At 52.8% G+C, this 25,989-nt stretch overlaps 1 protein-coding gene across 1 annotated transcript in view; it reads right to left on the bottom strand.

Annotated features, from left to right (window-relative positions):
* The window catches only part of IRF5 (interferon regulatory factor 5), a 38,044-nt gene extending 13,464 nt beyond the window's left edge, over window positions 1-24,580 (bottom strand). The window contains exons 1-2 of the mRNA XM_074953091.1: window positions 23,955-24,580; window positions 20,182-20,318 (exon numbers count right to left, since the gene is read on the bottom strand). The gene's annotated coding sequence lies outside the window, so the exon portion shown is untranslated. The remainder of the gene's footprint in view (window positions 1-20,181; window positions 20,319-23,954) is intronic.
* Window positions 24,581-25,989: the final 1,409 nt, after the last annotated feature.

The raw sequence follows: 25,989 nt of genomic DNA, 5'->3' as shown, positions 1-25,989 counted from the left end.
TCAGGAGAAAATCTTCCTCTGAAGCTGCAATTCTCTGTCCATTTCGGAAGGCCGGAGTGGTCAACCCAAGAGAGGATTCCTCATTGCACCAGCTATGGCAGAAGTAGATGTAAAATTGGTTGAGGGGAATCACTAAGGCCCTGGGCCAAAGTGTACCACCTGGGCTTCCTCATGAATATGGGGCTCCTCAACAGGAGCGTATCTACCAGCGCTAAAGCTGCCATCTTCCAAAATGGGGAAGACTTTTTAGGTTTCGCTTCTGCTTCAAAATCCTTCCACAAGGATCTAAGATATTCTTGGGAGGCGTCTCATATAATAAACCTTTATATCTTCTTCTGGCCTCTACTACATCCTGAAATAAATGAGGGGAGGGATTTCATCTTACCCTACTAGCTACACTCACGAGAACAGACTTTTCCTTCACCGTCCGCATCAAACCAAGTGTGCAATCTCTGGAAGCATTTAGAATAGCTAAAACCAAAGTCACCTTGTCTAGAGACAAGTGGTTGTAGAGACTTCACCAGCAGCTCATATTATTCACAAATTTGAGATCAATTCTCAGACTTAATAATTATGTCTCTGAGAGATCTAACAAGCGAGTCCTCCAATCTCCTCAATGATTGGTCATGAATGGCCAGGGTCCATTTTAGTCTATTACAACCACTTTGGTCCACAGGGGTAATTAAAGCCTCCTCCTCCCCCATCAGAAATACAGCTCTCCCTAGAAAGAGCACATCAGTCTTAATTATAGAGCAAGGCTGGTGGGTCACTAGCCTGTCCCTAAAAATCTCCAGTGATGGGGATTCCACCACCTCCCTTGCAAGCCTGTTCCAGAGCTTCACTACCCTGAGAGGTAGAAAGTTCTTCCTAATATCGAACCCAAGTCTGCCCTGCTGCAGATTAAGCCCTTACTCCTTGTCCTACCGTCAGTGGACATGGAGAACAAGTGATCCCTGCCCTCTTTATAACAGCCCATAACAGGTGTGAAGACTGTTCTCAGGTCCCCCCTCAGGCTTCTTTTCTCAAGACTAAACATGCCCCATGTTTTAACCTCTCCTCACAGGTCAGGTTTTCTGTTGCACTTCAGGAAGGATGTGGACAAAGTGGAGAGAATCCAGAGGAGAGCGACGCCCAGCACTGGACACAGGACTCCAGCGGAGGTCTCGCCAGTGCCGAGCAGAGCAGGACAGTTGCTGCCCATGTCTGACATACAACGTTCCTGTTAACACGCCCCAGAAGGATATTAGCCTTTTTCACACCTGCCTCACGTTGCTGACTCATATTCAATGTGTGATCAACTGTAGCCCCCAGCTCCTTTTCAGCAGCACTAACAGCTAGCCGGTTATTCCCCACGTGGACAGCCACTCTCGGGATAGGGCAGGGAAAGCGCATGGAGGTCGGGCTCCAAGTCCAACAAGTCCTCGGCCTCTCTGCTGAGACTGCCAAGGACGGGGCCAGCTGGTGTCATCTACAGGGATGTTTTCTGATGCAGATACCTGCTCGTTAGGAACTGGGCAGAGACCCAACAAATTCATCTCATGTAGGCCGCCAACCTGCCAGCACCTGCTGCCTTCCAGTTACTGCCAAGCAAAGCTGGATTCAGGGCAGTGCCCTAGTTGTGAGGGGCCCATTCCCCACCCCCAGAGCCCCCCAAAACTCCTGCCCCTCCTGCACACACACGGTGTGAACCGAGATGCTCCTTTCTCCTGTGAGCCCAGAGTCCCCGTCCCCTCCCCCACTCCCCTGGGATGCCCCACTTCTCCCAAGGTGACTGCCGCGCCAGCCATCCCATCCCAAATGCAGGCCAGCGGCTGCTGCCTCTAGGTGGCGGGGCCTGCTTGTTCGCTCCTCCCCTGCTGCCAGGGCCTCCACTCACACCTCCATGGTGTGATCCTGGCCAGCTGGGACACCTCCTGGGGTGGGGGCAGGGTGTGCCGGAGGGGTGGGGGATCCAGGCCCCAGTCCATGTGGTGGGGGAAGGGGCATCCCGGCTGAGGGGCACCCTGGCTCAAATTATATTTGGGGCAAGGGTCAGCTGGGATGGGGACCTCTTGGTGGTACTGCAGGGTGGGGTCTCCTGCCTGGCTTATGTTGGGGGGGTCCCGGTTGGGGTAGGTGTCATGGGGGCTCCCCCAGTGCATGGGGTGGGGCTGCTGGCTCCCAGGAGCAGGGGGCTCACGCTGGGGCGGGAGCAGGGGTTGCTGAGCTGTATGAGCCCCGGGGCTCTGCCAGGGACGGGCTCCATACCACCTCTCTCCCAGTGCCCAGGCACTTGCTCTACAGCTTCTCCTTCCAGTCCTGCTTCCTCTTTTGGCCTCCCCTGCAGGGCACCATGGGGCTCACACACGGCCTTGTTGCTGGGGACGCAGTGGGAAAAAACAAACCCTGAGAGCCAGCTGCTAGGCCTTTCGAAACAGGCCTGCGGCAACAACCCCAGCACCAGCCGCCCACGGCCCGACATACCAGCAGGTTGCTACGAGGCTGCTTGGCTGTGACCCCAAGGTCCCCAGAGGATCCCAAGCTAGCACTGCATTACAGGGCACACTGGATTAGGGCCTGGCCAGCTGACAGAGCTCAGACAAGAGCTGTCAACAAGGAGCCAACACCGGATGGGAGGGTTCCCAGCGGGGCACTGAAGCCAGACCGAGCGATCGGGATCGCTTGGGAAGCTGGGCCCAGGCAAACAAAACGTTTGTACAAGTTACACCTCTAGGAACAAGGAACACAGGACGCGAGTGGGGGCCGGGATCCTCGAAAGCAGAGACTCTGGGGTCACAGTTGCTAAGCAGCTCAGCATGAGCTCCCAGGGCGATGTTGTGGCAACAAAAAGGCGAATACAATTCTGGGATGTATAAACGGGAGTGGTGCCTAGGAGCAGCGGGGTGATTTTACCTCTCTACCCGGCCTTGGTGAGACCACTCGTGGGATACTGAGCCCAGTTCTGGGGGCCGTGTTTTAAGAAGGAAGTTGAAAATCGCAGAGGGTGCAGAAAAGAGCCACAAAAATGATTGCAGGGCTGGAGAAAATGCCTGACAGCAAGAGACTGTCAATCTATTTATCTGATCAAAGGAAGATTTAGAGGTGACTCGATTTACAGTCTGAGTGCCTGCAAAGGGAGAAAATACCAGGTTCTCATGAAGACAGACAGAGCAAGAACCACTGGCTGGAAGCGGAAGCCAGACAAATTAAAATCAGGTACAAATTGTGACCAGGGAAGGTGGTTCACCACTGGCACAAACTACCAAGGGATGTGGAAGGTTCTCCATTGCTTGGGGTCCTCAGATCCAGCCTGCCAGCCTGTCTGGAAGATTTGCTTTAGCCGAACACAAGTTACTGGACTCAAAACAGGGGTAACGGGGTGAAATGTAATGGTCCGTGATACAGGACGGGCTAGGTGAGCTAATGTGGTTCCTTCTGGCCTTCAACTCCTGGAATCTATGAACCTTCTCACACAGAAAACAAGTCCTGTTATTGCCAAGAGGAAAAAAAAAGGACAGTTTTTGTAGGTCCTACACACAAACAAACAAACAAAACCCCACACTCTGCATGAGCTCCCCCTGCCCTCTCCCTGGCTTCACAGCTGCCAGCTGGCACTGGCTACAGCATGGCTGATGCAGGGGCAGCGCCCGGAGGGCAGGTTCCTCTCAGCTCTGGGACAACGGCGCTGCCAGGAGGAGGGGTTCAGGTGCTGGAAATGGAGGAGACGAAGCAGGACTTTTCCTCCGCTCCAAGCTTCTTCGGAGAGAGGATTTCAAATAAGCCAGGGGAAAGGAGAGAAGCAAAGCCCAGCCCACGTGGGCAGGGCGGGGCCGGCGGGGCCTAGGAGGAGGGGATCTCCTTGCCGTGCTGCACAGCTCCCGACTCTCCCCATTTGCTGCCAGTCCTCAGCGTTTCCTTCACTCTCTCTGCGGTGAGTGCCAAGCCCAGCCCTGCAGCCCTGTGCAATCTGCACCGATGGGAGCAGGTCACCGGGTGTGGAGCACACGGCGCCCTGCCCTCGGGCCCATCGAAGCTTGGAGGGTGGATGGGGGGAGCATTGAACAGCCCCGAGCCTGGAGAGGAGACAGTCATGGAGGGGGCTGCACACCTATCTCTCCGGGAGGGGTAGGCCAAGCCCTGAGGGAGGATGATGCCCTATGGGGGGCCCACAACACCCTGGTATTTGCAGAGCGGAAGGGTCTCTGGGCTGGGCAGGGAGGCTCTCTGCTTGCTGCAGCTTGCCCGAGCTGGGCGAGTCGCCGGGCTGGTCAGGCCACCTGGCGCCGGCAGGGCGTGGGGCGACACACCAAGCACGCGTCTCCTGTAGACCTGGGAGAGGAGCCCCACCTAGCCTGCTGCTCCCATGCCCTCAGGCAGCTTGGCAAGAGCCCTGACACAAGATCGGCATCTCGTCCCCTGGGGAGGAGAGCGACAGACACCCACCAGGGAGGTGAGGTGGGGCGGGGGGGGCGGGGGCTCCACCTAGCCCAGGGCCTGGGAAAGCTCTTCCCTCCAGTCTAGTATGATCTTAGACACCCCACACGATGGAGAGCCCCTTCCTCCACCTGGCACAGCTCCCTGGTGGGTGCTGACTGCACCCCCGCACAGCCCTTGGTCCCTGCGGGGCTCTTCACAGGCTGCTCCGTGTGTATTTTAATCACCCACCCAAAGTCCAGGCCCCACTCTGCAACCCCCAGCTCTGGGCACACAGCTGTGACCTCCCTTGCACTGAATACATTGGCGTTTACACACACACACCACGAGCATACAGTCATCGAACATCACCGTTGTGTACAACGACCACCGTGGAAGGGAACAGGTGCAAGAAATCCAGACAGAGAAACTGGATTAGTGTATACCCATGTCGCCGTAATCCCAGAACTGTTGAAACGATGCTGGTTAAAAACAGAAGATGTGGAACCGGAAATTAACGAACTGAAGTTGGTGTGTCGGATATTAGGCCTAATTAGTGGACAAAATAATGTGGGGATGGGCTGTTCCACCCACCACTCCCTTCTGGGGTCCTTAAAGAGAGAGACTCTGGGGGAAAAGAACAGACAGAAGGACAGACACACAAGCGTCACCATCCTGGCAGCCACCCCCGACCCCAGCTCCTAGGACCCCTGACCTTAGTGCCAATCCTAACAGATGTCCTGACCAGGCCGGGCCAGAGAGAGGGACCCAGATGACACAGCCACCCCTACTGGTTCCAGCTGAATCCCATCCACCACCTGGGATGAAACAGGACCAGACATTAAAAAGCAGAAACAACCGTTCCAGCTAGGGGGAACGGATAGCAAGTCTGACAAATCAGGATGGGGGTGCGGGTAACAGTCGCCTGTATAAGACAAAGCCCCACATATTAGGACCGTCCCTATAAAAATCGGGACATCTGGTCACCCGAGTGCCAGCCCATCTCAGTGAATAGAACTTCTCTTCTCCCCCAAAGGACAGTTACCCCCATCTTTGGCACCACCAAAGGGCTGGTCAAACAAGGGGGGGTTTCCTTCTAAAACTCTCCCCAGCTAAAGGGAAAGGGGACATGGGAGGCTGTGAAAAGGAAAGCCTCACTTAAGAGGATACATTTCACAGGCTTGAACTAGTTTTCTCCCTTTTCCATACCTTTAGTAAAGGCTAACGGGATGTTGCCTTTGCCATGGTGGGAAGCAGACATAGGTCTCTGTACGCCAAACTCAGGACCTTGTTTAACACTGTTTGATGCTGGACAGTGACTGGGTCACGTTAACTTCTTTGGCCTGTTTCTTCCCTTGAACTCAAGCAACCCCAGGTTTCTTTTTGGTCCCTGGCCTTTAACCTGAGAGGAGGGTCCCTCCAAAGAGTGTCAGGCTTCACTTCCTGTCTCAAACTCTTCTCCAGCGTTACTGTCCACTGTGAAGCAGCTCCCACATTCCACCCCAGAGGTGGCTGCATTTCAGTGGTGGGTGTGCAATTCCTCGATGTATTGGGCAAGATTCTGCCACCTGTCCTCCCGCTGAGTAGTAACTAGCCGCAAGGAGGTCTGTGGGGCAGCACGCGGCATAAGGCACTGATCAGCAAGCGTCAGAGTGGCGGAATGCAGGCTATTATTATTTTATTCCCAAGACAAACATTTGATTTCCCAAGAGTCGAGGTTGCTCAAGCGCGTTTCCTTTGGACACAACCACTGCACATCCAGCGAAACAGCTGCCGAGTCGACGCTCACATCCACAAGCAGCCCGGCTCACGTGCCCGGCCAAACACACCCATGGACTCCTTCCCCCAACAGCAAACTCCCCCTCAAGTCAAACCGCTTCCCGGTGCACATCTCAGCTCCCAGCTAGATCAAGGCACGTGTTCCGCAGATACACACGCACCAGTCATGTCAATCATGTGCTATTTGCAAGTGAAGGAGTCAGAGGCTGGGATAGGTCCCACCGACAAGCACGGGTTTTATGTGCATACGTAGTTAGGGCCCTACCAAATTCACGGCCATGAAAAATGCGTCACAGATCGTGAAATCTGGTCTTGTGGGTGCTTTTACCCTATACCATACAGATCCCACAGGGGAGACCAGCCTTTCTCAAATTGCGGATCCTGAGCCAAAAGGGAGTTGCAGGGGGGTGGCAAGGTTATTTTAGGCAGGTTGCAGTATTGTCACCTTTACATCTGTGCTGCCTTCAGGGCTGGGTGGCTGGAGAGCGGCGGCTGCTGCTGACTGAGGGCCCAGCTCTGCCAGGAGCAGGGCAGAGGTAAGGGTGGCAATACCACACCAGGCCATCCTTCCTTCTGCGCTGCTGCTGGTGGCCGCTCTGCCTTCGGAGCTGGGCTTCTGGGAAGCAGCCGCCCCTCTCCAGCTCTGAAGGCCGCACCACTGCCAGCACCAAGGCAGAAGTAAGGGTAACGGTACCCCAACCCCCCCCGCCACAACTCGGTTTTGGGTCAGGACCCCTACAGTTACACCACCATGAAATTTCAGATTTAAATAGCTGAAATCATGACATTTATGATTTTTTAAATCCTATGACCGTGAAATTGACCACAATGGACCGTGAATTTGGTAGGGCCCTAAACATAGCCATGGTTTGTGATGTGCTCATTGTTACCCCACTTGTCTTAGCGCCAACTGTGGGCGAATTCCTCTAGGGCCCTGCACCTGGTGTCACCTCTTACAATAGGTGCCAGATGGCCATCTCTCGTGACAGCGGGTATTTAACTTAAAGCACCAGTTCCTAGAGTCATGTGAATGCAGGAGAATATCAGCTGCCATTTAAAAAAAAAAAAAAAACAGGTATGTTTCTAGCCACGGTGGTTGTGAAAAGCCTGAAAATGCGACCCAAACAGCATCGAAACCAGAAGGCAATTGCAAAGAACCCTGCCTATATTTATTTTAATCGCAAGGTTTTTTTAAGCCAGTCTCATGACCGCGGTGGTGATGGTGGGGAACCGGGGCTGGCTCATGGTTTTTGAACATTCGATGTCAGTGCAAGGCTGGTCTATCCCGACTGGGTAGCATTTTGCCCTCCCTTCGCACTGGAGTGACCCAAGACCCACAGTGCCGGGGCCTGTAGGGGGCACACATGGAGCGCATGCAGCCACCCGCTTACATTCTGCCTGGGGCACGTCCGCAGCAGAGAGACAGACCACGAGGGAGGAGCTCGGAGAAGAGCAACAACAATCATCAGGAGGAAAAGTGAGGCTAATTCAGTGGGGCTGATGAAAAGGTACAGAGAGCGCTGCTCCAAAAAGCCTCCCGAGGAAAATACACAACCACAGGGAAGAGGAAAGTGTTGTTATGGAATAAACCCTGGTTAGGCAACAGGAAGCAGTGAGAGGGAACAGCTGCTCTGCAGAGCACAGTGCCACTAATAAGGAAGTGCCCCGGGGTGGGCACTGGGGCCAGCGACACTTAAAGGGACAATGGCCACTTCAAGTCTCGTCCCCTTCCAAAAGGATCTGCAAGCTCTCCCCAGGACTAACAGCCACCCCACATCTGGTGGTGTTGGACTCACCTGGCCCAAACTGTTCTTACAAACCAAAGGATAAAAATTCATTTAAAACACTGGATTTTTTAAAATGTATACAAATATTTTTTTTAATTACATAAATTACATTTGAAATTGATGACCTATGTTAAGGCCTACATTTATTATAATCTATCAACATCATTTAAATTAAATATGAAATAATACTATGAAGCAGTACATGTTCGCTGCCAAGTTTTAAAGAAAGTCAGACCACTGAACCGGTGGAAGTTGCTGGTGAAGCACCTGGAACCTGAGTTTGCTGAAATTCTAAACTATTTTAGAATATTTTCTTCAGATCAGCTTATTCAGCTAGGTCAGTTCAATGACTACTAGTTCCTTCAAAGTTAAGAAACCAATTGGGAGATGCAAAAGCAGGAAAGCTTGTTTTCCTCTCCCAATCTGTGAATAAAAACTAGGTGTGAGAGGATGAGCTCTACTAATTCTAAAACCTTGAGGGATGTGGTGACTAGAAACAGTCCATTCAGTTCACGAACTGCAGATACTTCCTTTCTTTTATAACTCAGTTTTAAATGCAAAACACGTTTTGATAAACTTTTTGATCAACTGTTTTTTCTCAGGTATCTCAGGTATTTTAAGTTAGTTTAAGAAAAAAAATAAACGGTGTTTTTGTGCATTTTTAATTGAATTTGAATTCTCATCCAAGTTAAACTTAATCATCTATTGTATAAGAAATGTTTCATTCCCCATTTTCTAATTTAATAAAAATGTAAAAATTAAGAATATGAATAAATGTATTTCAAGCTGCATAACTGCTTAAATAAAAGTGTCTCACTATAGCGTATCCTCCTGGTTAGCAAAAAGAAGACCCGAATTTAGCACAAAGGCTGCAAATCAATGTGTTTTAATGGTTACCAGCCAACGAGAACTGACCTGTCTTTAGGAAAATAAAAAGTGCAAATGCAAAACATGATTAAAATTGTTTATTTAAATCAAGGTTTCCTCTTTGTGACAGAGCAGGTTGATTTAAATTAGCAAATGTAGTTCTTGTCCTTGTTTCTGCAGGGAAGACTCTCTCAAAACAGCTGACTACCCAGAGGAAAACTGACACTGAGTATCCAGAGCGCTGTCAGTTACTGTTAGATGCAGCTTTCCACATGGAAACGTTCCGGTTAGACTGATGTTGTCCCTGTAATACTGGGCATTTGTCACTGTGCTGGGTGCTAGGGTCAGTCTGGACTTCATGGCAACAGCAAGGACGAGAACGACAACCGAGCTGTTGTGAAAACACGGACCCCTGTCACGAGAGCAATGGTGAGTGACAGACAGAGGACTAGGGCACACAGTTCTGATCCTGTCCACCCAATGCAGTGGCCCCAATCCCCACATACACTCCGGGGGCCATTACAGTGGACAGAGTAATGAGCAGGAGGAAGAAAGGGGCTGTGAAGTGAAATTTGCTAAGTCCTGGATCCTCAAAGGCTGAAACCAATAGAAGTTAGGCACCAAAATACCTTTCAGGATGAGTCTAAATTTGTCAGGTTGGTAATTGCCATAGTGCAGTATGAGAAGTTCCTGATTGATGGGGCCGGGGGGGGGGGGTAGATCTAGTGGGGAGGGTGCTGGGAGACCTGGATGCAATTCCTGGCTCTGCCAAAGACTCCCTGTTTGACTTGGGCAAGCCACTTAGTCTCTCTGTGCCTCAGTTTCCCACAAAAAGAATATCACTGCCCTGCACATGAGTAGTTCCACTGACTTCACTAAGTTTCCTCATATGCTTAAAGTTAGGCACTTGCCTTTAAGTTCCCCGCTGAACCAGGGCTCAGACATGACCTAGGGTGCAATTCTTAGAACTCTGTGTCACCCTTCTCCTTTAAGACACCCTCACTTGCCCCGCTCTGCTTGACTAGAACCTGCTGCAGCTTCCGCTCAGCCCCAGTGGCCAGAAAACAACTGGCTGAGCTAGTCCTTCCTGGGACGCAGGTAAGAAGAAAATGGGGAAACCCTCGAACGTGCCAGGAGCTGTACAAAGCCAGAACAAAATGACAGTCTAGGAGAGTTCTCTCGCTCCCGTTCTCGGGAGAGCTAAGCATGCGGTAGCGATTTAGAGACTTAAAAAACCAAACAGTTACGTGCCATTCACACCACACAAACCAGTGGTGGATTACCACAAGGGCCCCAGCCAATTTGGGGGCCCTGGAAAAATCTCCCCCCGCCATGACCCCAGGATTGGAGGAGCTCTTGCTCTCTGCAGTGGAGGGAGGGAGGCACGGACAGGAGTGAGCGGGGGGCAGGGCTGTGGGGAAAGGGGCGGAATGGAGGCAGGCCATGGGCACGGGGATGGAACAGGGTGGGGCCATGGGCGGGGCTTCAGGCGGAAGGGGCAGGGCCGCAGGTGGACGGGGTGGGGCAGGGCCATGGCCTTGCTCCAGCCCAGGGCCTCAGGAGACCTTAATCCACCTCTGTCTCACACACACACACACACACACCACGCTCACCAGGAATCCCCAAAGCAGAAAGGGAGCTGATGATGAACAGGAAAAGCTCTGCCCCAGAGTGTGGAACAAAGAACAGAAACCGGCCCCAAACACCAGGCCAGCGTGGGCCTGCTGCTGAGTGCACGAAACGGGATTGTTTCTTGGGCACCATGTCCATCTTCCTGCCTGTACGCTTGGTGTCGCCCACCTGCTGAAGCCCACCTTGGGAGCTCTCTGGGGCAAGGACTGTATTGTGTGTTCCTTTATCTGTGTGTACAGCGCCTGGCACACTAGGACCCTTGGTGGGTGCCTTTCAGTGCTACTGGAATACAAAGAGCTGCCATCTCCTGGATGGAAGCAGGCTTGCTTGACTGTGTGCCATAGGCCCTGTGCTGGTGATGAGTGCATATCACTAGCCCCACTGTACAGAGGAGGAAGCTGAGGCATGGAGACGGGCTATGAGGGAGGTACTGGATAGACAGTGGTAGAAGCCATGCTTAGCTACTCTCAGCCAGAGCTGATCTCAGCTAGGAGTCACTCTTTGCAGAGCTCTCTTCACCCCTCAGATGTCAGGCAAGGGAACTGGGGTAATTGATGCCAGCAGCTGAGCAAGGGGGAGTAGGAATTGGGGTCAGCTCTGTGCAAACACTGCTGTGGTCCAGTTTGTCTGGCATCCTGTACCTAACAGTGGCTGGTGCTAGTTGCTCCAGAGGATATCAGAATGCCTCCTCATCTCCCACAACCATGCATTTCCCACAAAACCTCTTCCTGACCCCAGCTGCCGATCAGTTTATGCCCTGACGCATGAGGATGAAGAGCCAATAAACAGATTCTAGGCTTGCAGCAGAAACTGACATACCAAGATTTAAGGGCATGTGCAGAGGGAAAAAACAGGAGCCTTCCCCTTACCCAGTTCCCACATCTGTCTTTCAGCTCCCGGAGCCGGAGGGAACAGCACTTCACCGCCCTTTAAACAGCCTTCCTCCACGTTATTCATGCCCTGCCGGGACTTCACAGTGCAGCTACTTGAAAGCAGAACTTTGCTACCAACATTTTGCTACCCTGCACCGCATGACCAGCCTGGGGGACGACAGGGGACTTTCCAGGCTTGTGGGGATTCTAGAAATAATTTAAGTTGCACTCTTAAAAAACAGGTATCTTTGGAAAGACTTAAAAAATACTTAATTGGCCGAATATTTGTGGTAACTGGCACCAACCCACCAGTAACAGGCAGGTCAGGATACTGGCTGAGCAAAGCAATTAGGAACAGAAAAGGTCACCAAGTCCCACCCCTCCCACTAGGGAAGGGTTAGACGGGAACATTGAGAGACAACAGAACTTTGCACGGTTGCTGTTGCTCTAAAAAACTATCTGGTCACGCTCCCTGCTCCACATCCAGCCAGCAGGGGGCGCAGCATTCTGCTAGCCACGCCCGCACCAGGGTACTTACACGAACAAAGAAGTAACAGCTGCAAAGTTACGAAGAGCACGCTCTGGAGGAGAGGTGTGCGGATCCAGGTGTAGCTGGCTACTAGGCACGGTGCTGAGAGACAGTGCTCGGGAACATGCGGTGCAGTTCTTGGGTTTTGCAGGACCAATAAAATTTGCCGTGCTCTGCAAACAGCTTCTGGCCGTGGGCTGGCCACCACACACGGTGCTGGGGCAGCGGAAACCAGCCTCGGCCCACATGGAAGGGGCTAGGAACGGTTGGTAAGAGAGGCTGGTGAGCAGCTGCTAAGAGAAGGAGGTAACGAACGCTGGAGAGTGCAAAATACAACATACAACAACAAAACCCTGGCCAGCCGGGGACATAGGCTGCACCCTGTGTGCATCTGGAACGTCACAGCACCACGGGGATAGCACCCTGATCTTACTGGGGATAGCTCAGTGGTTTGAGCATTGGCCTGCTAAACCCAGGGTTGTGAGTTCAATCCTTGAGGAGGCCATTTAGGGATCTGGGGCAAAAATAAGGGACGGTACTTGGTCCCCGTGTGAAGGCAGGGGACTGGACTCGACTATGACCTTTCAAGGTCCCTTCCAGTTCTATGAGATAGGTATATCTCCATATTATCTATTATTACTGTTCCACAACACCCCTATCTCTTCAGGCAAAGGAGACCCTCCACTCGCCGTTAGCAGTGCAAGGCCTAGGACACATGCACAAGCAATTCTGATTCCATCCAGCAGGGGGCAGTGGCGCACGCACACACACTAACAAACCCAGTTACAGTGCAAACCCACATCCAAGGGCTTTGCTGCTCAGAGCGGCGTGGCGGGCAGCTGGCCTCCTGGGCGTCCCTTCGCGTCGGACGGCTTGCCAAGGACAGCCCTGCCTGGTGGGTCAGACGCCTGCCCTGGGAGTTCTTGCCGCATGGCAGGGAAGGGAAGTGGAGGTTTCGAATCGGTGCTTAGTCACAGCCAGAAAGGAAATGACACACAATAGGTGAGGAAACATCCCCTCTTTGCAAGCAGAACCTTTCCTAACTCCAGCGCAGGCCACGCGTGCTCACAGAACGCTCTCCAGCGCCCTGACGAGGGGCCCATCGCCACCGGCAGCCCCGCAGGAACAGCCAACGCAGAGCCCAGCCAGCAGCCCGAAGCAGGGGGTGTGTAACCATGGACAGCGGCCAAATGCAGGAGGAAAATCATCCCCTTTCCCAATATTCCAGCTGTGACACTCTGCCCCGGCACAGCCCAGAATGCAGCACGCTCCCTCTAGACACGGTCACCGAATCTGGGGGCAAACCTGTATTTGCGACCCTTGGCTCAGTCAATGCCAGGACCCCTTCTGACCCACTGCAAAACAGTGCCGTCGCTTGGCTTCTCTCTCTCACCAACCAGCTTCCTGTGCTCACCGGCCTCCTTTCAGTATCTTTTCAAGCTCTGAGCCTTCCCTGTTATGCATCAGTCGCGAGACCCCCATCAGGGAGCTTCCCTGCACCCTGGAAAGACCAAGGGGCTGGACGCAGGAGACCTTGTCTCTCATCATGGAGACAGTCACGTCCCTCAAGGAGCAACCCTTTAGAGGAGATCTCTTTCTCCTAAGCGCACCTATGATCTCGTACTCTAGGCCATAAATATCACCTACCTATGTTTCCACACAGCCAGACCTCGTCCTTATGGTCTACTTTCCTGTCTCCTCTCTCTCTCCTTTTTCTACTCTTCTGCTCCTTTCTCACTTCTTCCTCTATCTTTCTGGCCAGTCAGGTAATTGCATAACTGACACCCCCCCCCCCACGTCCATACCTACACTGCCCGAAGAAACACAGAATCACTTGTGGGCAGCTGCAACTGCCTTGCCCACCGGGTTTCTGCCCAGAATCGCCCGCTTTCACACATGGCACTTCTGATCCTCCCAGGAGAGCAGGCAGAGGGAAGCTCTGGTTTGCTGGCAGCTGGTTATTGTTACTGCACCAGGACCCGGACATTCTTGGAAAGCCAGGTAACCAAAAACCATCAAGGCAAATAAATTACATTGAGAAAACAGATTCAAGTTTCCAGTTCTTCCACGCTCTCCGCGCACAGTTCTGCTGGTGCCCCTCAATCCCGACCCGCAGCCCCCTGCTCTCCCAGCCCTGGGCTCCCCCCTCCCCAAGCTCTGCCAGTGCCCCTCACTCCTGATCCACAGCCCCCTCCTAGCCCAGCCTTGGTCCCCTCCCATTCGCACAGTTCTGGTGGTGCTCCCGAATCCTGACCTGCTGACCCCCTGCCATTCCACCCCTAGGCTCCCCCCTCTCCCCACTGCTTTGCCGGTGCCTCTCAATCCCAACCCGCAGCCCCCTGCTATCCCAGCTCTGGGCTCCCCTCCCCCATATCTCTGCTAGTGCCCCTCAGTCCTGACCCGCAGCCCCCCCCATCCCAGCTCTGGGCTCCCCCCACTCCCCACTGCTTTGCCTGTGCCCCTCAATTCCGACCCGCAGCCCCTGCTATCCCAGCTCTGGGCGCTCCACACATTGCTCTGCCAACAACTCGGTCCCAACTTGTAACCTCAGTTCCAGCCCTGAAACTCTGGGGAGAAGCTACCAGTACCCCTAAACTGTGGGTTTTCCTTTGTGGGAGGGTTCGGTGTAAATGGGGCCAGGGATGATCCTCAAGCCCTTTCCCCTCGTGACCTGGGATCTGCTCTGCATGGTGCTGCTCAGTGAGCAGTTGGGTTTCCTGGTTGAAGCAGAGTGTTAACCCCAAGCCCTCAAAGAGATTTCTGACTGTTGTTGGGAGCCAGCCAAAGTCTGCTCGGGCGCTTTGGAAATGTAAAGTGCTCGGTGAGTGCTGGGTAAGATTACTGCTGAGATTAACAAGAATTGACCTAGACAGTAAATATTGGCAGAGTCACAGGCAGCCAATAGCATCACGCCCAGAGTTTCCGCACTCACAGGTTTGAATCTCGGCACGTTAGACTTGGCCCCTCAGCCTTCCCAGGGAACAGAGTCAGTGCACAGACACTATCGAGACCATGGGTCAGGAGCTGGAGTCAGGCTCCAGCAACCTACAGGAGTGCAGCTGACCTGGAGTCGGCTGCCTGACTGGTGGGAACCGTGCCCCGCAGCAGCAGTTTGGGGGCTGCTCAGAGCATTCGCCCATGGCTGCGATAGGACCTGTTCCTCCGGGTTGCCAGTCCCCTCCTCCCTTGCCTTGCCTCACTGCAGGCGAGGGTAACCTGCTCTGAGTCTCTGCTCCGATGTCTGCCTCCGGCTCCAGTCCCGGTCACCAACTCCTGCTCTAACCCCTGGGCATGACCACCATGTCCTGGTCTCTGACATCATGGCAGGTTTTGTAAGAGCGAGGAGTTACTCCAGTGGCCCTGGAGTCCTGCCAACGGGGCTCAGGCCAGGCTGACTCAGTAGGGCAGGATCCGCTTGCTGACTCCAACCTCGCTGGCTGGAATCGGGTGCAGCTGGAAGATTAACTGCCCAGGCAGCACCTGGAGGAGCAGCCAGGGAGCAGGGACTGATCAGACAGGCAGCTCAGCTGGGCAGGAACAGCAGGGGCCTGTATAAAGCCCAGGCACTGTAGGAAGGAGCAACAGGTTCTTGCAGGAAAGCAGGCCACAGCTGCAGGTACGGGGTCCCCAGGCTGGCACCCCGAGCAGTGGGTGGGCCTGGGTTCCCCTGCTGGCCACTGGGGAAGTGGCACCGGCTGGGCAGTGAGCAGGAAGATTGCCAGAGTCCATGTGTCAAGAGAGACTTTGGTACCCCCGGAAGGGGAAGTGCACAGTGACCTGGCCGGAGGGGCCAAGGCACGAAGAGGGAACACGTTGAGGTGCAGAGGGCAGGAGGGATGCTGCCAGAGGCGGGCGCAATACCTGGCCAAAGCTAATCCCCAGAGCAACCAGGAGGCAGCATCATTAGCAGCGAGTGGACCCAGTGACAAGGGGGCACATTTGGAGGCCAGCTGAAGGTGCGCATGCTCCAAGCATGGCCTGGGGGAACGGCTCTAGTCACCGGGCTGTACAGATACAGACCGCTCTTTCTCGAGGGGCAGGACATCCTGCTGATCACAGAAACCTGACAGCAGCGTCCCCACCGGCACACGCTCAGCGTCCCATCAAACGCACTGGCAAGTCCTGCGGCCGAGCCCGTGGACATCACTCTGCAGCCATTCTTCTTAGGCCACGTCTCCAACACAAAATTGCGTCACCCTCACGTATGTCGGCACGCAGCCCCGGAGGTTATTCAATCGCTTGTGCGGGTCCCCACACGGCTCCTTGTGTCGGGGTGCGCGCCCTCACCCGGAGCGCAGTTCTGAGTTTACTGTCAGCGTGGGGCACCGGGGGACGGCCCCTGAAAGCCAGTAACGGTCGAGGTAAGCAGCACAGGGTCTACACTGACATGGGGAAAAAATATTCCTCCGAGCCAGCCAGCAAGCAGAGATCTGCATATTGCTATCTGATTGGCTCAGAGGTGGCCAATACTTTTGCTCTGGATGAGCTGCAGGTACCCGAGTTTGATGGCTCTTCCTCCCACTAGGGCAGCTTCCCCCCCCCCGTGCTTCCCCCGCCTATCTGAAGTCCTGCTCTCTCCCTGCCTTTCTTCCCCCTGGGCAATTTAAGCCTCTGCTTGTTTCATCACATCTAGGTCTGAGAACCCGGCCAGTGACATCACATAGGTTGCTACAGCAGCAACCACGGATGTGACGGGCAGACGGGTGAAGCAACCGGCGTGTGAGTAAAGAGCCGGGAGCCCCACATTTGCAAGCTGGGTCTCTCTCTGCGAGGCCAAGCCCCGTGGGAAACGAACGCCCAAGCTCTCCCTGGAGATCTGTCCCATTGCAGAAACCGGGTAAGGAAACAAAACCATCGCTCCCAAAGTGAGTTGGTTCCATCTATGAGGTGCATGGTGGAGAAACGCCAGCCCGCTTACCTGTACACCGTCACTCCTACCCCATCTGGGTCTCCGGCAAGCAGGGCTCAGGTATCAGACCTGCTGCTGCTCCAGTCCTGGGGCTCCCCCACCACAGATGTGCTGATGCCTTGGGCCTCCTCTGGCCACACACCTCGATCCAGACCCTTGTTCCTGCAGGCCTGAGCCCCCAGCCACCCTCTGCCAATGCACCTGAGCCCAACTGGGCCCACAGACATCTGTGGCTGCCCAATTCCTCTTGACAGGGACCTCCGGCGACCTCCCTTCATTCAGAACATCTCCCTTTGCATGTGGAAGGCCTTGATTTTCCATTCTGAGCACCCGCCCACCTCCTACATTTGACAACAGGAAAATTAAGAACAAAGAAAGCAAGAGCCACAGAATATGTCAGCAAAGTGACTCAACCCCCAGCTTGCCCCATGTCCACACACAGACATGCAGCAGGCTGGGGGGCAGGGGGAGGGGAGGGTCCTGAGCTTTCCAGGAGGCTGTTTCCCTCCCAACTGCATCACCTGAGTGGGATTTGAACCCCGGCCTTCAGAGATGGTGCATAAAAGACAAACAATAAGACCCAGTCCCCGCCTCCAAGATCCTATGCAGCAGAGCCACCGTCACGGCGTCCCCGGGCGATGCTCTGGAACTGCTCCCTACGAAGCCAGGCAGGACTCTGGGGGAGCCTCCTCTCCGGGAGCAGCCTGTCTGCAGGACACACAGCTCACCCGGCTTCCACCTTCCTGTGTCTGACCTCAGAGGATTCAGCATCCTCTGCCCCTCCATGCGCTTCCCACAGTAAGTCCGCCCAGGTGGGGCTCCTGGGGAAGCCAGTGGGCCCTGCACCCCAGTTCCGCAGTCAGACGTGACTCTCAGCCAGCCAGTAAAACAGAAGGTTTATTAGACGACCGGAACACGGTCTAAAACAGAGCTTGTAGGTACAGAGAACAGGACCCCTCAGTCAGGTCCATCTTGGGGGGCAGGGAGGCCAGAGCACCATCTGGGCCTCCCTCCATTTCCCCAGCCAGCTCCCAACTGAAACTCTCCCGCCCCTCCTCTGGCCTCTGTTTGTCTCTTTCCCAGGCCAGGAGGCCACCTGGTCTCTTTGTTCTCCAACACCTTCAGTTGGCACCTTTGCAGAGGAGAGGCCCAGGCCCTCAGTGGCCAGGAGACAGGGTGTCGGCCATTCTCTGTGCAGACACCATCACACTGGCCCTCTAGGGCTCTGCAACAATCACACCCTCTTATTCCACCACCTCGATACTTAAGAAATACCTAGGGGAAACTGAGGCACCCACACAGTATTCAGAGAAAACATTAAGAACATTCCCATTTCATCATAGCCATGCAGTGCAGGTGCACGGGCCCCTGGTAAGAGCGTGGAGGAGAAGAACCCAGGGATGACTGGCGAAGGAAGAAGGTTTGAGGGAGGGACACCAGGAAAGCAAGTGAGTGGAAAAGAGGGGAGAGATACAGGTGAGACAGGGCTCTGTAGGGCCTTGGCCAGAGCTCAGATGTGCTGAGATGAAAGGCTAAGCTTGCAAAGGCTTTCTGCCATCCAGCCCCAGGCTGATCTCCAGGTGATATCAGGAACTGCCACATTACATGGTATTGCCAATGAGACGTCTCATAGGGACTTCAACTCTGAAGTCGCAGGCACTGGCCCTTGCTAGAGACACGATATTCAGCTCTACGGACCCATGTTCTGATCTAGGCTGGCAAACTGTATGTTCCTGAGAATAGAACTAAGGAAAAAAAATAGACAAGAGAGAATCTCCCTGCAACACCGGTTCAGAGAGCCTGTCCTCCCATGCAAACCAGCTCACTCTCTACCGCCATTCTGTCGGACAAGGCATCAGGCAAAAATTCCCTTTGAGGCTCTATTCACAAAGGTGGGTGGTGATTTCTCAACCTCCCAACTGGCCAGCATCCCTGTTACTGTATGAAATTCATACAGTCATCCTGTTCGTGCTGGCAAAGATTAATGCTGCTGGAATTTATTGGAAGCCCCTTTGATTCTTTCTGTAAACGAACATCTCATGCACATCTTCATGATTGCTCTCAGTTTAAACCACACCCGCTACTTCATTTAGGTCTAGCCAGTACCCTCAAATGGAACATCAAATTTAACACGCCTTGGCTAGTTTAAGAGATCATAGAATCATAGGAGTGGAAGAGACCTCGAGAGGTCACCTAGTCCAGTCCCCCACGCTCATGGCAGGAGTGGGTATTATCTACTATTTGTCTTTTTCCAAAACTAAATGATCCCAATCTTTTCAGGCTCTTCCCCGTGTGGAAACCCAGGGAAATGAGCCCCAGATCATTTTAATCACGTTGCTCGGAGGTGGCTGCGCAGGGACCATTTAATGTGAGGAAAGGGCAGACTGGCTGAAACCACAGCAAGCAGAACCCAGGAAAATATTTGTGTGCCTCACTCATCTTTCACAGGCAGGTTAGCCTCTCCAGGCCAGATTTTTGTTCTGTGTTTGTACATAAGCTAGCACAATGTGGTCCTGCTCCCAGAGGGGGATCCCTAGGCATTCTCAAAATACAGCCATAAGAATGACATACCGTCAACTTCTTTTTTTATAAACGAATTTAGAAAAAACTCAGGTCAGACCATATAAAGGAAACTCCATCAGAAAAGAACAGGAGGACTTGTGGCACCTTAGAGACGAACCAATTTGAGCATAAGCTTTCGTGAGCTACAGCTCACTTCATCGGATGCATACAAGGCACTCCATCAGAAATGGGAATTCTCTGGAAGTTAGTTAATTTAAAAAACGCTACATTTCTTTTCAGCAAGGGAAACACCAAGCGACTGATTGACTGTAAAGAGGAACAGTGAAACTGACTCTACAGAGCCCTGTAAAATGCCACATGACAAAGCGCAAAGACAGAGATTTGCTTTTCTGTGAACATCTCTCAGGTTTCCTAGTCTTATGTGCTACTTGTAACTATCGTAGGTCCAACATTTTCAGATAGATCCGATTTTCAAGACTACTGTGTCCCTTTAGATTATTTCTTAAAGGAGGTGGAAGGCGCAGAAACCGACTTCATTAACTCCAGACTCTTGAGTTTTATCTCAATCCTTAAATCTTGATTCTGACCTGACCACAGTCTGTAGCTGGGTGACATGGTAACAGGTTCTTATTTACAACCCTTTCTCCCACCTGTTAATTAAACATGAACAATGATCTTACAAGAACAGACAGTTCCCACACAGCTCTGCTCCCCGGTCTGAGCCGCAATTAACCATTCATAACCACATTGTTCCAGTCAGTAACAGCGCTGCAGACACCAGGCCGAGATAAAAAACACAACATCCACTACACCACTATGAATTCCTGCCTGGATGTTTCCCACTAGCGGACACCTTCATAAAGTGAATGTGCAAAAGACAAGCAGACTTACCTAAGGTAGGTTCACAGAACGGAAAGAGAGAAGAGGCGGCCCAAGACTTCTTGGAAGCCCATGGAGGTCTGGCTTTGAATTCAATGTTAGAGAGGGGAATTTGAAACTCGGGTTGGGGTTTTTTCTAACTTCAGTCTCTGAAATAAAAATGAGAGAGACACTTCCTCAAATCATCAGAAATAGACATGGGTTTTCGGCTACCAAGCGTGAAAACTCCATAACTTTGGGAGGAGGAGTATAAACAGCCTAGCCATGTCTGTAACAACCCCCTTCATTTCCCCTCTTATTTGTACCGCAAGTAACCCCCGGAGACCTCAATCAGGGCCCCATGGTGGTAGGTGCTGGACAGACCCCATGTCTTGCCTTGTCTTGGAAATCTTGCAGTACCAGAAGCTCAGTTAAAAGGAAGGAATTCATATGCAAGCAACCAAACCCCAGGCAGGCAAGAGTGACACCCAGCTTAGGTTGCAGTACTTAAGTCTCTCACTTTCCCATAGGTCTGTGCCTGTGACTCAACACTATATAAATACCTAGGTAGAGAGAGGGAACTCGGATTAGCTGTTTTGCAGATGACTTCAGACCTTTGTAATAAAAACACATGTACATTTCAGAACCCCGGGAGACAATCCCAGCTCCCAGGGAATCTATAGTGTAATCTCTGGGAGCAATGAAACCTTAAGAGCAGCTGTCAACTAATACTGGCTCTCCTAGGCAATACTATCCAAGGGAGAATTGTCCAGGAGAGCCTTGTAGGATTGGTCCCTAAAGTTTTGCAGGACTATATACGCTACCCTGGGCAATTATATTAGGGTCACATTTTTCAGAGTTGGGTGTCTATATTTAGACAACTAAATCCACACTTAAGCAATTAAATAAGTGTCCTTATTCGGTGTCTGGCTAGAAGCACCCAAGTTTGAACACTTACATCCACACACAGGTCCCTGTTTAGTGTGTGACTCAGGTCCTCCTGCCCCTTTCTGCTGCAACAGCCTGGCTTCCCCCTGGCTGCTATTCTGGGCTAGGTTTTTGAAAGGAACAGGGAAGCATGCTGTTAAAATGACAAATTCAGCATTCTGAAGCAGCTTCTACTGTGCCACCCTGCCTGGGTCATTGTGTTTGTCATTACAGCCTTGCCTAAGGAGGGGAACTCCCCTTTCACCTCCTAGCACCTGTATTCAAGGGATGAGTTTATTATTACAAGGAGAACTGGGCTCTGGGAGGGATGACCAGTTAACCCTGCTGCAACTCGTCCAGAAGCATGGTGAGCCATCTAGGCTGGTATGCTGCCTTTGGCAATGGCCAGGGCCTGTTGCTTTGGAGAAAGGTAAACACCACCACCACCATCTCTGTGAAGCTGCCATTGATAGGAAAAAAACTATCCTGCAGTTCTAGAGACGACAGGTGGGCAGGCCTATGACATTCAATCCAGCCACCGTCAGCCAGTGCAGGATTGGGTGGGGGTTATACGATCAACGACTGTGCTTTTGTTGAGTTTCCCCCATATTCATCCTAATTGTCTCTTTTTTAAAGGGAGGCTCGCAAACTAAAGGTCACATTTGCATTGGCTTGTTTTTGTTTGTTTTGTTTTTTTTAAGAAATCTCATCTCCTTGCTCCTAACAAACCCCTCAATTGTTGGCACTGAGAGAATTTTTAAAAGTTGTTATTCATTTCCAATTTGTTCGCCTTGGCCCAACAAATCCCACTCGTCTATTTCCTGTTTGTTTAGAATTCAGTGCCACAAGCTGCCTCTCTCGGACTGTGGCGGTTGAATACAATCCTTGCAGGGGAAGGTTAAAAGCCACATTGTGTGATGGGTTTTCCTAATTTTGTCTTCATTGTAGCATTGAAAACTCCTTTGACAAACTGTCAATAAAACCTACACTGTCTGCCAGGGTCTTTATTAATTTAATCCTGCTTCTCCTAGGTATTTGCCAGCGGACTGCCCACTAGCTGTGTGTCACTGAGCCGAGAAAAATAGCTTAACATGGGGAAAAAGTGTTCCTCTGTGGGGAATTGGGGAAGGTGGGAACATGGCACACAGAGGAATAGGCACAAGGGGGAATAACCCAATTAAAGCTCTTGCATTGGTTGTGAGAAGTAAACCCTCCAACAGCGTGGTCTCCTGCTACTCTCCCCACTCCCTCTCTTCATCTAGCATGGGGCTCTTCTGGGCCCATCTCCATGGCAGGTCCTGCTCTCTGGAGCAGCCTGCTAGGTCTGTGCCGCATGCCAATGGCAGCAGGAAACTTTTGGTCTTTATTCCCCACCTGTCGTTTTGGGGAAGGGGGGGCTTCCTGTAACTTGTACACAAGGGGTTTGTACGTACACACACACAACCCTGCACAGAAAGTGTGTGTGTACGTACACACATACACATACGCGCTCTCTCTCTTTCCCTGCAGAGTTGTGTGTGTATACACATGCAACCCTGCACAGAGAGAGTGTATGTACACACACACAACTCTGCAGGGAGAGAGCACATGTGCGTGCTTGTGTGCCCACACACGACTCTGGAGAGCAGAGTGCGTTATCTCAGTGAGGAAGAAGCAGGACAGTGAGGAGAAGTGAGCCCATCTGGGAGGTTTGTGTTTCCAGCACTCAGAGATAAATCCGCTTGTGCCGCACCTCACTTAGATCAGCTTGAAAAAACAATATCGGCTGGATCAAGAGCTCTGTGCTAATGACACCAGGGGGTGGGGGCAGAGCAGCTCCCAGGGGCAGGGGGCTGCCTCAGCTCCCACCAGCCCCTCAGCTGGGGACTCGCCAGCTTTCAGTTTCTCTCTCTCCCACGGGGTTGCGGTCCCGGTCCAGGAAACTTTTCACCACAATAAATAGAGGCGCCATGCCCCGGGCACTTGTGCCAGCCCCCCACCTGTTGGCGCTGACCCTGGACACATGAGGAGCTGGCACAGGGAGGGGCTGACCCTGGGCAGGGGCTGGCACAGGACAGGTATAGGGCTCTAGGGCTAGCACAGGACAGGGACTCAGGGGCTCCCCCAGCAGGGGAGGGGCTGGCACAGGGGAGGGGAGGGACTCAGGGGCCGGCACAGGACAGGGACTCAGGGGCTAAGGGGCCGGCACAGGAGAAGGGCTGGCACAGTGGAGGGGCTCTGGGGCTCCCCCAGCAGGGGAGGGGCGCTGGGGCTGGCACAGGACAGGGACTCAGGGGCTCTGAGCCCGGCACAGGGGAGGGGCTGGCACAGTGGAGGGGCGCTGGGGCCGGCACAGGACAGGGACTCAGGGGCTCTGAGGCCGGCACAGGGGAGGGGCGCTGGGGCCAGCACAGGACAGGGGAGGGGCGCTGGGGCACTCGGGGGTGGGAGTCACGGGGCCCCTGGGGGGGGGGTTCGGAGCCCGGGGGAGGAGGGGGCCGCTCCAGCGGGGGAAGGGGCCGCGACTCACCCTGCGCCGCGAGGCTCCTGGATCCTCCTGCCGGGCTGCTCCCCTCGCTGCCCGGGGGCCGCTGTCAGCCGGGCCGGGCTCCTGACTTCGGCAGCAGCCGCCCAGCACTTCCGCATGGCGGGGCCGCCGCCCCCGCCGCTCAGCCGCACCCCCTGCCGGGGCGTCCCAGGGGCCAGCCCCGCCTCGCCGCCCGGGAGCCCCGCACCCGCCCAGGGCCAGCCCCTCACCTGCCTGGGGAGCCCCCCACCTGGGCCAGCCCCTCTCCCTCGGTATCCTGCCCTGTGCCACCTGTTGATCTATCCAGAGATCTATGCCAACCCCTCACCTCCCCAGTACGGTTGAGTTGGACTGACTGAGACATGAGTTTCACCTGGGTGGGGGAGCTATTCCCCCGCATGGGCGGCCCATCCACTCCAGCGCTTCATTCCACGATGAAGCTTCTCTTGTGCAAACTCAGTGTGTGCCTGGGAACCCTTGCCAGCCCTCCTCTTCCCTGGAGAAAATGGCTTCCCTTGGCCAGCTGTTGACTGGCCTCTTCTAGGTACCTTCATCCAAGCTCCGTCCCAAGTGGAAACCTTGGTGTGGCTCATTGGCATCACACTCTTGTCAGTAAAGCCAGTGAGCCAAGGTGGGCTCGGGTGAGTCTCTCACATTGGGATAACACTTCTTCAGGGGAGATTTGTATAGCATTTGAAACTAGCTTTTGATGAAGTGCAGAAGCTGCCTACAAGGAGGAGAAGCCAGCCCTATGTGGCCAGCCCACTACGTGGGGACCAAATGCCCTGTGGCTTACCAGTTGGGTAAGCTCCAATGGGTGCTCCAGAGAGATGCTCTGCTTTGGAGAAATTAGGCTGAGGTCCCGTCTTCCAGCTGGTGTCCATCTCACAAGCAGCTGTCCAAGATGTTGTGACACTTTTTAGAAAGAGGAAGGAGCAATACCATTGGTGGTATTTTTAAGCACTGGGTGTAAGCTGTTGTTGAGCACATCATAGTTACTCCAGGCCCAGTAGAAGCCTGAAGTGTTTTCAAGAGAACCCAGTGCTGCTGTGTCCCACCCATGCAGCAGTCACCTGGTGAAGTGAAATTAACCCGATTAAACTCTTTTTAATCCTGATGTCAAAACTTAACCGCAAAATGAGATTTCCATGCCTGCATCCTACACAAAGGGGAATGGAGTGATATCCCTCTCTGCTGGCCATTCAGTATGTGGCAGGGATCTGGGGCTCAGCAGAGAATGGAACTGAATCAATTTATTCGTTCCATTACATCTTCTTTCCAAACCTTCCTTTCGAGACAAGACTTCCATTGGAACATATTCCTTTAAAAGCAACAAGCTGGAACTCAGTTCTAACTAACAAAGCAGAATTCTGATTTGCACGGTTTAAAATATTCCAGCCTCTCACCAAAGAGTGTTTGGTAGGAAATGATAGGTTTTCTTAGCTAAAGCAGTTTTTGCAACTGCTAACCAGGAGCCTCCAGACACTCAGATTCTATGAAATCACAGCTTCAGATTCCAGCAGGGTTCCCCTAGCTCTTCATCCTTCCAACCAAGGTCAATAAACTGATGAGCTCCATGCAGTTTACTGCATGAAGGTCTTTTAGATGAGACCTTGAGTGCCAATATTCTGTTTGTTCTATGTATGTATTAAGGATTCCATGGCACTTTTCATAAGTAGGGTTTTTGCTCTGAAGTCCTTGGTCCAAAATTCTCTCTGTTGATCCGTGTCCCAGATTCCTGACTCACAGCAGGGTGGTTGTATTTCAGAGCAGGGTATTCCCAGCTATTCCTGCTGGTATTGTAGCACTAGCCATGATAGTTAGGTTGCACAGTGTTTCCACACACCAAACAGCTGTTACCAGTCACTTCTAAATATCTGAAACTGAAAAGTTCCACAGAAATGTAAAATATTCATTTACTTGATTTGATCAGCTTCACGTGCATTGTTGAGGCTGACCAGGAATGTTATTTAATTTGGATAAAAGGTTGGGATTTAGCCCAGGGGATCTCTGACAGTACCTGAGCTGTTCCACAGTACTGTGTCAATGAATTTAGTCATCAGACCCATTCCAGCTGCGGAGATAGACACATGAAGAAAACCTCCCACACAAGCTGCAAGTCTCCAGTTTCCCCATAGAGATGTCAGAAATACTAGACTGACAATCATAGACTTTTATCTCCTCTTTTTCAAAGGTAATGTTGAATTTAACATAGATATTGACTTGGTGACAGGGAATCAGGACTCCTGGTTTCTGTTCCTAGCTCTGCTCTTGACTTGCTGTGTGGGTCATTTCTCCTCAACATGCCACCTTCTCCTCATTTGTCAAATGGAGGTGATGTAAAGGAAGTTCACAGATTTTAACACCAGATGGGACCGCTATGATAATCTAATCTAACCTCTTGCATA

The sequence above is a fragment of the Natator depressus genome, chromosome 1, assembly GCF_965152275.1.
Source record: "Natator depressus isolate rNatDep1 chromosome 1, rNatDep2.hap1, whole genome shotgun sequence".
Classification (NCBI taxonomy): Eukaryota; Metazoa; Chordata; order Testudines; family Cheloniidae; genus Natator; species Natator depressus.
The sequence above is the reverse complement of the archived record's forward strand: the minus strand, read 5'-3'. Positions and strand labels throughout refer to the sequence as shown.